The sequence below is a fragment of the Alligator sinensis genome, unplaced genomic scaffold (assembly GCF_000455745.1).
Source record: "Alligator sinensis unplaced genomic scaffold, ASM45574v1 scaffold195_2, whole genome shotgun sequence".
NCBI lineage: Eukaryota > Metazoa > Chordata > Crocodylia > Alligatoridae > Alligator > Alligator sinensis.
In genome coordinates this window covers 816,896-826,820 of record NW_005842253.1, presented here as the reverse complement: position 1 = coordinate 826,820, position 9,925 = coordinate 816,896, and the positions used below count along the sequence as shown (strand labels likewise).

Below are 9,925 nucleotides of genomic sequence, written 5' to 3'. Positions count from 1 at the left end.
GTTGTTGCCCCAGCCTTTTCAATCATTGACCCAAAAAAGATAGATTTATACTCTTCAGATTTTCATATTACAACAATGGTGTCTTGAGTAAAGAGTTTTCGTAAGAAGCCTTCAAACTCAAAAGCATCATGGCCTATTTCATGAAGTCTCCGCCATTAACCGATTAGGTTTTTCCCCACTGGATTACAGGAACCAGGAAGGACATAGATCTGAAACACAAATTGTATTCCAAGGTTCCCCTAACAACTCTAATAGTGAGTGACATAGGATAGGCTGAAAATCAGAGAAGGCTTTGTATTTGTCTCCTATGACTCTATGGTATATAATCAACTCAAAAAATTTGATTGAATCAATCCCTCAAGTATTATTATTACACATTGTAACAACAAAGCTTAAATCATACCACACTGATAGGTTACAAATGGGTCATTAGTTAGTTGAAAAACATGCTTTCTGCACTGAAGTAGAGTGACACTTATCTTAGCAGCAGGTCTTTAAAACTAATAAGGAGACTACAAATTAATGCAACAGATTATTTAGACACAAAATCAGTAAAATATAATTTGTTTGCATGTCAATATTTTAAATAGTTTTAGATCTCACAACAATTGAAAAGGTAAAAAATAAAGTTTGCATACCTAAGAGAAATTAAGTAATTGTAAGTCATAGTTATTGTTTAAAACAAGCTATCAAAAGCTTTTATCATAAGTTATCCTTGAAGTGGCTCTTGCCTGGAAAGTTTCCACAGTTACAGATGTTGTTTCTGATTCTATAATGTTAGTACAATCAACATTTACTGCACAATGAGAATGTCTAATTGATTTTCTACACAGCAAGGAAAAAAACAAAGGTTCTAAAAGATGTACAGTACATAATTGTAGGTTTCTTAGGGATGCTATGATGCAAACATGCACTGAAGGGTAGCAATTATCTAAACAACAACCAACAGCACTTGTAAATAATTTGACAAATTACAAGGTAATATCAGATGACAGCAACATTTAGACACATAGCATCTACATGTGCATCTGGGTGCATCTACACATGCATTTAGGCACAACTAAATTCAATGTGCATTAAGGTAATGTGCACTAAGCGATTTTTGGCAGGTGTCTACACATGCAGGGACTTGGCACTGAAGTCAGTGCCAAGTCCCTGAAGCCCTGCCATGTGCCCCTAGCGGTTGGGCAGACCCAGTACTAAAGCTAGTACCCGGTCACATCTACATGCATGTCTACACACATGTGCATTAATGCACTCTAACTAATTGCACCTAAATTTGATACCTGCATTTGCAGGTATCAAATTTAGGCACAAGTAGCCTAATTTTGCCATTTTTAATGTGCATTAAGGGCACACACAAATAGATGTGCACCCATAATGCACATTAAATTAAGCTAATGTGCATTAACGCATCTCATGTAGACATGCCCTCTTTCTCCTGTTTTCTCTTTTTAAATAGATATGAGTGGGATGTAAACAATATCAAGGGGAAAATAAAGATTAGGCACTTCCATTTAGAGTGATACCCCATTTTTAATGCTTACTATAATTATAAAAGCAGTTCCATGAAGTGACTTGAGGACCATCAGCCTGAACTTTAAGTCTTTTAAATTTTTTTTGTTTTGTCTCATTCTGTTATCTAAATATAGTGTTCATTATTTGGGAGGAGAGAGTGTGAGACCATGAAATGAAAGAAAATTATATAGAGAGACTTTTGGCACTGTAATTTGTAAAATAATTACTGCCTATAAGCAGCCATGGGGTTATTCTAGTCTCTACTAAACACATATTTAGGTAGTTAAACACTGATTCTCTGTAAAATTATGTATTAGCTTTGCAGAGGTCCCTTTAAATATTAATTGAATTTCTTTCTTATCAAAGCCACTTTAAAACAACTGGATTTGCTCAAGATTTTATAAATTCAGTGTTATATTTCTTCCCAATGTAAACCCTTACTGTTAATTTCAGGCTGGAGCACATTGTAAGGGGAAGCTGCAAACTCTATTTTTAATATAGTTCATAATGTAAACACTAACAAATTTTATGATCATGATTTCTTTTTGGCAGTACAACAAATTAAGAGTTAATTTTCTCCTAGTCGAGTATACTTTTCAAACAAGGTATCCAAAACCAATGTGAGTAATGTAACTGCACTGTTATTGGTTTTTCTGGCAAGTTTTTGGATGTTGGGATGATATCCTAAATAGGTAGGATAAAGAAGATTAGGGGACTAATCCTCTTGATGATTTTAAAATGATTTCTGTTATTCTGCATTGAAATAGTGTTATTTTAAGGAAAAAATGCTGCTACATCTGAGTAACACCTCTTGTTCCAAGCATCATTATTTAGCATGGCATGAGCCATGGGACATTTTCCTTGCTTCTTATATTAAGTATCTTCATGTTGGAAACCAATTCTTAGATGAATACGGAACTGACAAGTAGCCAGGTTAGTGGAACATTTACCGTATGAACATATTGGGTTAGGTCAGTGAGTGTTAAGGCTGGAAAGTCATATGGGAATGTAAAAAATGGTTCAAATTGGCCACCTCAGCCAATGGTTTAGTTAAGCTGATCACTGCAATTACTACTTTTAGTTAATTATCAAATGTATATACACTGTTAAAAACATCCCATTTTGTTTGTTACCTGATATACTTGGTCAGCTTGTCTTATCCAAGTTGTATTAACATGTAATATGTTAGAAGCAGAGATTATCATTTGACTCACTGTAATGCAACACCAAGCATGACAGGATTGTGTGGAAAAATAGTATGTGATCATGTAATTTATCTTACATTGCATATGATCAAGAGTATCAAATTAAGACTCCAGGGATACAAAAGGACCTCAAAGTGTCTGAGGCCCCTACGTGCTGCTTCAGTATAAAAAATATTACTAGGATGGGTGACAAACTTCACCTCTCTGTGGAGCTGCTCACCATCTGAGGTCAGTAATGAAGCAATGTGGTAGCTGCTCCAAAGAGTATTAGTGTTCTAAGACAGTAGGTGTGAGCTATTTCACTTGTACGGCACCTGGTAAGCATCCATCAAGAAGGAGGTGCAGGAACCTTCCTGCTCCTCCAGTCACAACCACTAATTTTGTGTAGTAGATCCTGTACTGTACCCTCTCAGAGCAGCTTTTGGAATGTGTGTAGGATTCAGCTGGTATTGGAAATGTTTTCTGTAGACTTAGTAGGGTTGTTGGTTGTAGCCATGTTGGTCTAAGGACATAGGCAGAAAACGTTCTTTGGGTAGATGTGATATCTTTTATTAGAAAAACTAAATTGTTGGAAAAATTGTTCTTTGCAAGCTTTCAGGCACAAATACCCTTCTTCAGGCATAGGGAAAGTCTCCCTGTGTAATATATATATTATGAAAATACAGAGAATACATGAAAAGTGAATGTTGGCTGCAGACTCAGTAAACAGCCTGTAAAACCGGTGTCTAAAAGAGAAGTGAGTAAAGTAGCCAAGGAAAAGCATTAAAATTATAGAAGCAGCATTAACAGGTAAAGGGGTGACAAGAAAAAAAGCACTGGAGGGAGCCTACAAAAAATGTAATATAATAAAAGATGGAAGAAACTCATTACTTGAGGAAATAGCAAAACTGTTCATGTTCTACATCAGAAGGAAAAAATACTCAGGCTGTGAGAATGCCATTATCATGATGCCTTTACAGGAAAAGTGAGGAAATACAGACCTGTCAGCCTGTAGCCTATAAAATTTTCACCACTTGCTGCACTGCTGGATTTCAGCCATCAAAGAGTACTGGCACTTTCAGTCTGGATGCTTTTCAATAAACTACATGCATCTATGTGATAGATAAACTGCGAGAGAACAGAGTGAATACATTTCTCATTAGATGTGGGAGACCTAGAAAATCCATCTGGGTTGTGAGTTGCCTGAAGGGCTTCAAAGAGAACAGAACATTTTGATGTTGAGGGTCTGTTTGGTGTTCCCATTAAACTACATTTTTGATATAGCCTAAAACAATAGCACATAATATTTTCTCCATGTATTAACAAGAGAAAACTAAAGGTTCCCTCTTATATTTGGAAATAAACCCTTTAGTAACATCACAAGCAAACACAATAAAAAATACTTGAAAACTTTACTAACAAGTTTAAAGGCTATTTTCCCAGGCTATTTACTTTCATACTTTTCTCACATCTCAGTTGGATAAGTATAGACATTCACTCTATGCAAATGAAGTTCAGTTTTATTGTCTTCGTTATGCTCGAGGCTGGATGGCTCACACCAAGCATTTGTCTGATCTACTGTCAATCACAACTCTTGTTAAAAATGATGGGTGTGGAAACTGCTTTCTGTTCAGGCTAAATAATTAATTTAATTATCATGTAATGATTGTTGAAACGATGAAAGCCACCACCCATCATATCGGCATGAGAACAATATCTTTCTAAAGGTTTCCCCAAATGTAACAGTGCTGTAATATCCATTTTTGGATTGAAAATCTGATTTTTTCAGTTCTGTTGCTCTCTTTCTCTACACCCAATGACAACGTTGCAGAAATTGGCACATACCTATGAAACAGTTCAGCTTTGATTTGACAGTATATTTCAATAAAAATTCGTTCTGTGAAAAACATTCCAAGCAGCTCCAGTTTTAAAGTGGGTATAGACAAAGTTTAAAGACATTGTTTTTGAAGAGTTCTAGGGAGTCCCTCCAAAGCGTGGAGGGCCACATGCAGTTTCTCTGAAAAATGTAATAAATGGGTGGTGGAAGCTGTCCTTCCACACAACGTCATCCTCATCATGAGTTTGGAGCACTACTGCTGAGCCTCAGCTGGAAAGAGGCCATTGGAGACCATAGGGAGAGCAGTTTCACTGGGGAGCAAGGGGCAGGAGTGATATCAGAGATGTATGGATAGTTTGGAGGAAAGAATTCAAGACAGTGATCATAAATAGTAGGCCTGTGTGAAGTATCTAGAATTTGCTTCAGATTCCAATTCAGGGGACAGTGGTTCGATTCATTGATTTAAATCACTGTCCCGAATTGATTCAGCTGAATCTGATTCAGAGATTCAGCCGCTGCCAAATCAGCCAAATCGCCCAATCAAACAGGCCCCATCCCTGACCTGCTCTTGCAGCCCCGTCAATGCATGTCAAAAAAGCCCTGCACTCACCGGCTGCTGCCAGGCAGGGGGGCAATCCCCACTGCCTCCCACTGCCCCACGCTGCATGGGGGGCTCTGCCATGATCCCTGATCCCATGCCCACTCTTCCAGCATCATCAGTGGCTGACCTGCCTGGCCTGAGCTCCCTTTTTTTTTTTTTTAAATAGCCCCACACTCACCAGCTTCTGCCAGACAGGGGGGCAATCCCTGCTGCCCCTGACTGCACTGCATTGTGTGGGGTGGCTCTGCCAGGAGAGACATCCCCTGCTCACTCTGGCTGCCCCATGGCTGTCCTACCCAGCCCCAGCGTCAGCTCCTTAAAAAAAAAAAAAAAAAGCCCTGCATGCACCGGCTGCTGCCAGGCAGTGGGAAGGGTGGGGGCAATCCCTGCTGCACCCCACTGCCCTGTGCTGCATGGGGGGCTCTGCCACAAGCCCCCAGAAGCCCCAATGGCTGCTGCAGCAGCTGGTCAGTGCATGGGATTTTGGGGGGGGGTTTAAAGAGCCGGGATGCTGGGGCCAGGTGGGACAGCCATGGACGGTGCTGGAAGAGCAGGCAGGGGATGGGGGCTCATGGCAGAGACCCCCACTCAGCATGGGGCAGTGGGGGGCAGTGCAGATTGCCCCCCTGACCTGGCAGCAGCTGGTGAGTGTGGGGCTTTTTTTTCCTTTTTTTTTTAAGAAAGGGAAGCGGGGGCAGGTGGGCCAGCCATTGATGGGGCTGGGAGAGTGGGTGGCTATCACCGGCACAGAGTCCGGGTCCAGCTCCCTGCGGCAATGAGTGGGGACTCCTCAAATCTACGAAGCTCTCCAAGTCTTTTCTGAATCAATTCAGAGAGCTTTGAATTGATTCAGACCTTTTTATTGGTCTCCCGATTCGATTTGGATTTGGAGATTCGGCTGCTGAATCAGGCCAAATCTCCTCTGAATTGAATCAACACCTGAAGCTTCACATAGCCTTAATAAATAGCATGTTCAATTAGTTTAGAGGTGGATGGGAAAAGGGATTTGTCATAAACTCCATGTAATCTTCCAGTTTTCTCCCACTTAGGGTGAAGATATCAGTCTCTCCTCTCTAGGTATATATGTCCTGCTGTGCTTGCATAACTACACTGAGGGGTATACACTGGAAAGATGGGAATGGAGCCGAGGTTCAACATCCTCTTGCCCCTCCCCTACACTGCTGCATGGGAAGAAATTAGCAGCACTGCAGAGCTCTTCTCTCTCCTCACCCTAAAGAAATTATATGGTGTGGTTGCAGCATAGGATAGTGGGGCACTAGACTTGATAAACCAGGATCCCTTCTTGTCCTATATCTATGGTGTATATGGGAGTGTTAGGTCAGAATATATTGTTACAGATTTTCCTGCATTTTTTACATAATTTTTCTTCTCTTACTGAACTTGTTGCCCATTTGACAGCAGAACTAATACTTTCAGGTTAGTTGCTGCAAATTCCTCTGCAGATACCCATTCTAGTTCTCATTGCTGTTGCTAATTTTCAAGTGAAAAAAAAAATAGTACCCATAACTTTTACACCAATAGGAACTATATTCCATTCCCCTGTGGTGAGAAGTCTTTTGACTCTCTTCATTTGATATTAAACCTAGCCTTTAATTATATGATTGTGATAAATCAACATTCTTCATTTCCTGGCCTTAGTCACATAACATGACTCAGTGTCACAAAAGATTATATTTTTCTTCCCTGACAAAGGTCAGAATTTACCTACATCAAGTCACTATTTTTGCCACCATTCTCTCCCATAGCATTTTATGCCTTGTGTTGCACTTTTTCTCCTTTCATAGTGGGGTGTATCTGTCTAGCAGAACTCTCATTGACTTTAACCAAGGGCAAGATTTAAGTAAAGGTCCAGAGAAGTGGTACAGGTTAAATTCCTTTTTCTTTATTACTACCTTTCAGTTCTATCAGCCAGGCTACATATTTAGGTTCAACACTGCCAAAAACTACTTCTCCTAGTTGGTGTCTTTCTACATCTGCAGATGTAGACCCTGTCAGACTCCATGTCCCTCATGGCTTCTCTTCCTCTTCCATGCCTTCTTTCCATGGGGACAGCCTGGGGTCCCTTTATTTTAAAGGGATATGTTGTTATCACAGGGTGACATCAACATCTTGAAGGCCTACACAGAAAAACAAAAGTCCTGCTTTGGCTGGATTCATGACAGCCTGCATTTCTCTGAAGGCTTATGTAAGTGGATCTATAAAGCAATTTTACATATATTTAAATAAAACTTCCTTACGTGCCTTCCCCCCTGTGGAGTGGATAAATATTATTCTGATAATCTTTATGGAAAAAATTAAGCACAGACAGAGATTAAGTGGTTTGGCTAATGAGAAAGGCAGGAATGTTACCAGTTTGGGATTTTCAGGTTTCTCACCTAACCAGCAACAATGTTGCTTTACACAACAAAAATTGGGATTTTCTTTATATTTGAACTTCTGTAATTCACACTTAAAAACTTTTGTTCCTCCCTTCCCCCCGCCTCCCCCCGCCAGCTGTACAATGTCAGGCAGTATAGGTCATTCTATAGACACCTCCTCACAAGAACAGTTAGGCAAAGAGAGGTTCTACATAGATGGACATAAAACAAAATAGAACAGCAGAAATCAGAATCTCTTAAAAGAAGAGCTGGAGCTGAAAATACTGCATAGAAGACAGATATAAATTAGGAAGCCCTTTTTCTAGCATGAAAACGACAGAAGCTACTGTTGTGAATAATGATGATATAGTGCATTTATAATGACATACACTATTAATTTAACTCCCCATCATAGTTTCTCATTTCCCTACCCCGTCTCTTGCTTATTGCTGAGGATTCCATTTGAGAGCAATCTGCGTCAGAGCTGAAGTTACAGGATTTTACTTTAGCAACAGGAAGATGTTTGGAGTCTTTCCAAAACTTTTCTGACTGCCTCATACATCAGATGTTCAAGATCAGAAACCAAGTTATTATTTAAATTAGCTGATCATAGGAGAATTAACTTGCTGTTTTACAAGCTGAGCCAAAAAATATTTTGGCAGCTGCTAGGGATAGTTAAAACCAGAACAAGCATTTTATTATTATTATTATTATTATTATTAGATAACTGATTTGTTAATCAATCCACTAATACAGAAATGAATGCAAAAATCATTATCCATTCTTCCAACTGTAACTGTAGAAACATTGCTATATTTCTAAACAACAGTCTTCCACATGCAGTTTGCTTTTCTAGGTTATTATTATTCTGTTTCTGCAGTACTGAGTTTGTGTTCAGTTGATCCAAATACCAAGAAGCCTTAAATGCATTTCACTTGATATTCATTACATGTGTGTATATTTGAATAGAAGGCACATAAACAGTGCCTACCTTTATCCTCTACATTTGGAAACTGAATGTGAAGAGCTCTGCAACCCATCAGCTAAGCATATGGTCTTAATCTCCCACAGAGCAGCAATGAACTGTTCGGAGATGTATATTATACATCTCCAAACAGTTTATATATAAAATCAGATCATCCAGAAAGTTTTGCAAACAAGCAAGAGCAAATATTTGAAAAAAAAGTATCAGATGTTCCACCTCAAGCTAATACATCTTTGAGCAATTTCATATTGATTTGCCCAAGTTGCAAATGTTGTATTAACTAGTAATAAATACTGTCGATAGACTGAGACAATGACCTCTCTTTCGAAGATTGCTTTTCAGGACTCACATCTTTGGTGTCTGTACCATGTGTGACCACCCCCTGCTCCTAACAGAAAAGACATGCACTAGCCAGAACAACTATAGCATCCTGGACGGAGAAGTAAGATGTGATAGAAGGCTTGCACAGCATTCTTTCCTTGTAAGAAGGGACCAGAGTTGGACTCTCAGAGATAAATGACTTCCTGCTCTGCTCCTGGGGCCGCATGACTCTGCATAGCCCCTCTGTCAAGCTGGATCATAGAGTTTATTGTGATTAGAGCTACCAGCAAAATGTCATAATCTAAGAGAGATTGCTTGAGCAGATCTAAGTGGAAGAAATGCAACACACCAATGAGAAAACCCTTACCAAAATTGGGTGATGGCCTTAGCTACAGCCATGCACCCCAAGGGCTGCAGGATTAAATTGTCTTCACACAGCTCTGCCAGTGAGCTCCAGCATCCCTCACATCTCAGAACAGGAACCTCTGAAGGGAGATGAAAGGCAGATTAATGCAAAAAAAAATCCATGTTACTTTTGTGCTTTTGCTGAACATCTTGAGGGCTCCAGGGTAAAAATCCCACTTGCTTCAGTCCTGTTGCTATAAGGCCCTTGTACAAAAACCTTCATTAGTGAAAGACTGACAAATTAAAACCTTACTTCACTGAGCCTCCACCCCTCCACCACTCAAGGGAGCTGTTTAAAATTAGCAAGGAATGTGAAATGGAGCAGCTTTGCCTTGTGTTTGTGAAATGGGAATGTTATGCTGGGTAAAGTGTGCTGCACAGCACGGAACCAATTCAAGTACTTCCAAAAATGGGAATAAACAGCTCCCTAGGCAGATTAGGTACTCCCCTTTCCTCCACACTGCAACCAAACCAGGATAGTTCTAGCAGAGACAGGGCAGGTACAGGAGAAAGAGAACAAAATTAATTTGAGATTTAAACTTTTAATTCCAATTAAGATAGTGGGGGAAGAAAGGGGCAGGGAAGCTCAACTTCTTAAATCCAGACGGGACAGGATTGTATTTCTGTTTTCTGCAGCAGAATATTAATAGAACAATGTTTATGTGTGCATAAACATCCATAGAGGTAACTAAGATG

The 9,925-nt window shown here is 39.7% G+C and overlaps 1 long non-coding RNA gene across 1 annotated transcript; it reads right to left on the bottom strand.

Moving 5' to 3' along the window:
• Positions 1-7,074: 7,074 nt before the first annotated feature.
• LOC112550916 lies at positions 7,075-9,521 on the bottom strand. The gene is made up of 3 exons (XR_003094993.1): positions 9,483-9,521; positions 9,192-9,309; positions 7,075-7,278 (listed from the first exon to the last, which is right to left on the bottom strand). It is a non-coding gene; the product is annotated as an uncharacterized LOC112550916 (long non-coding RNA).
• Positions 9,522-9,925: the final 404 nt, after the last annotated feature.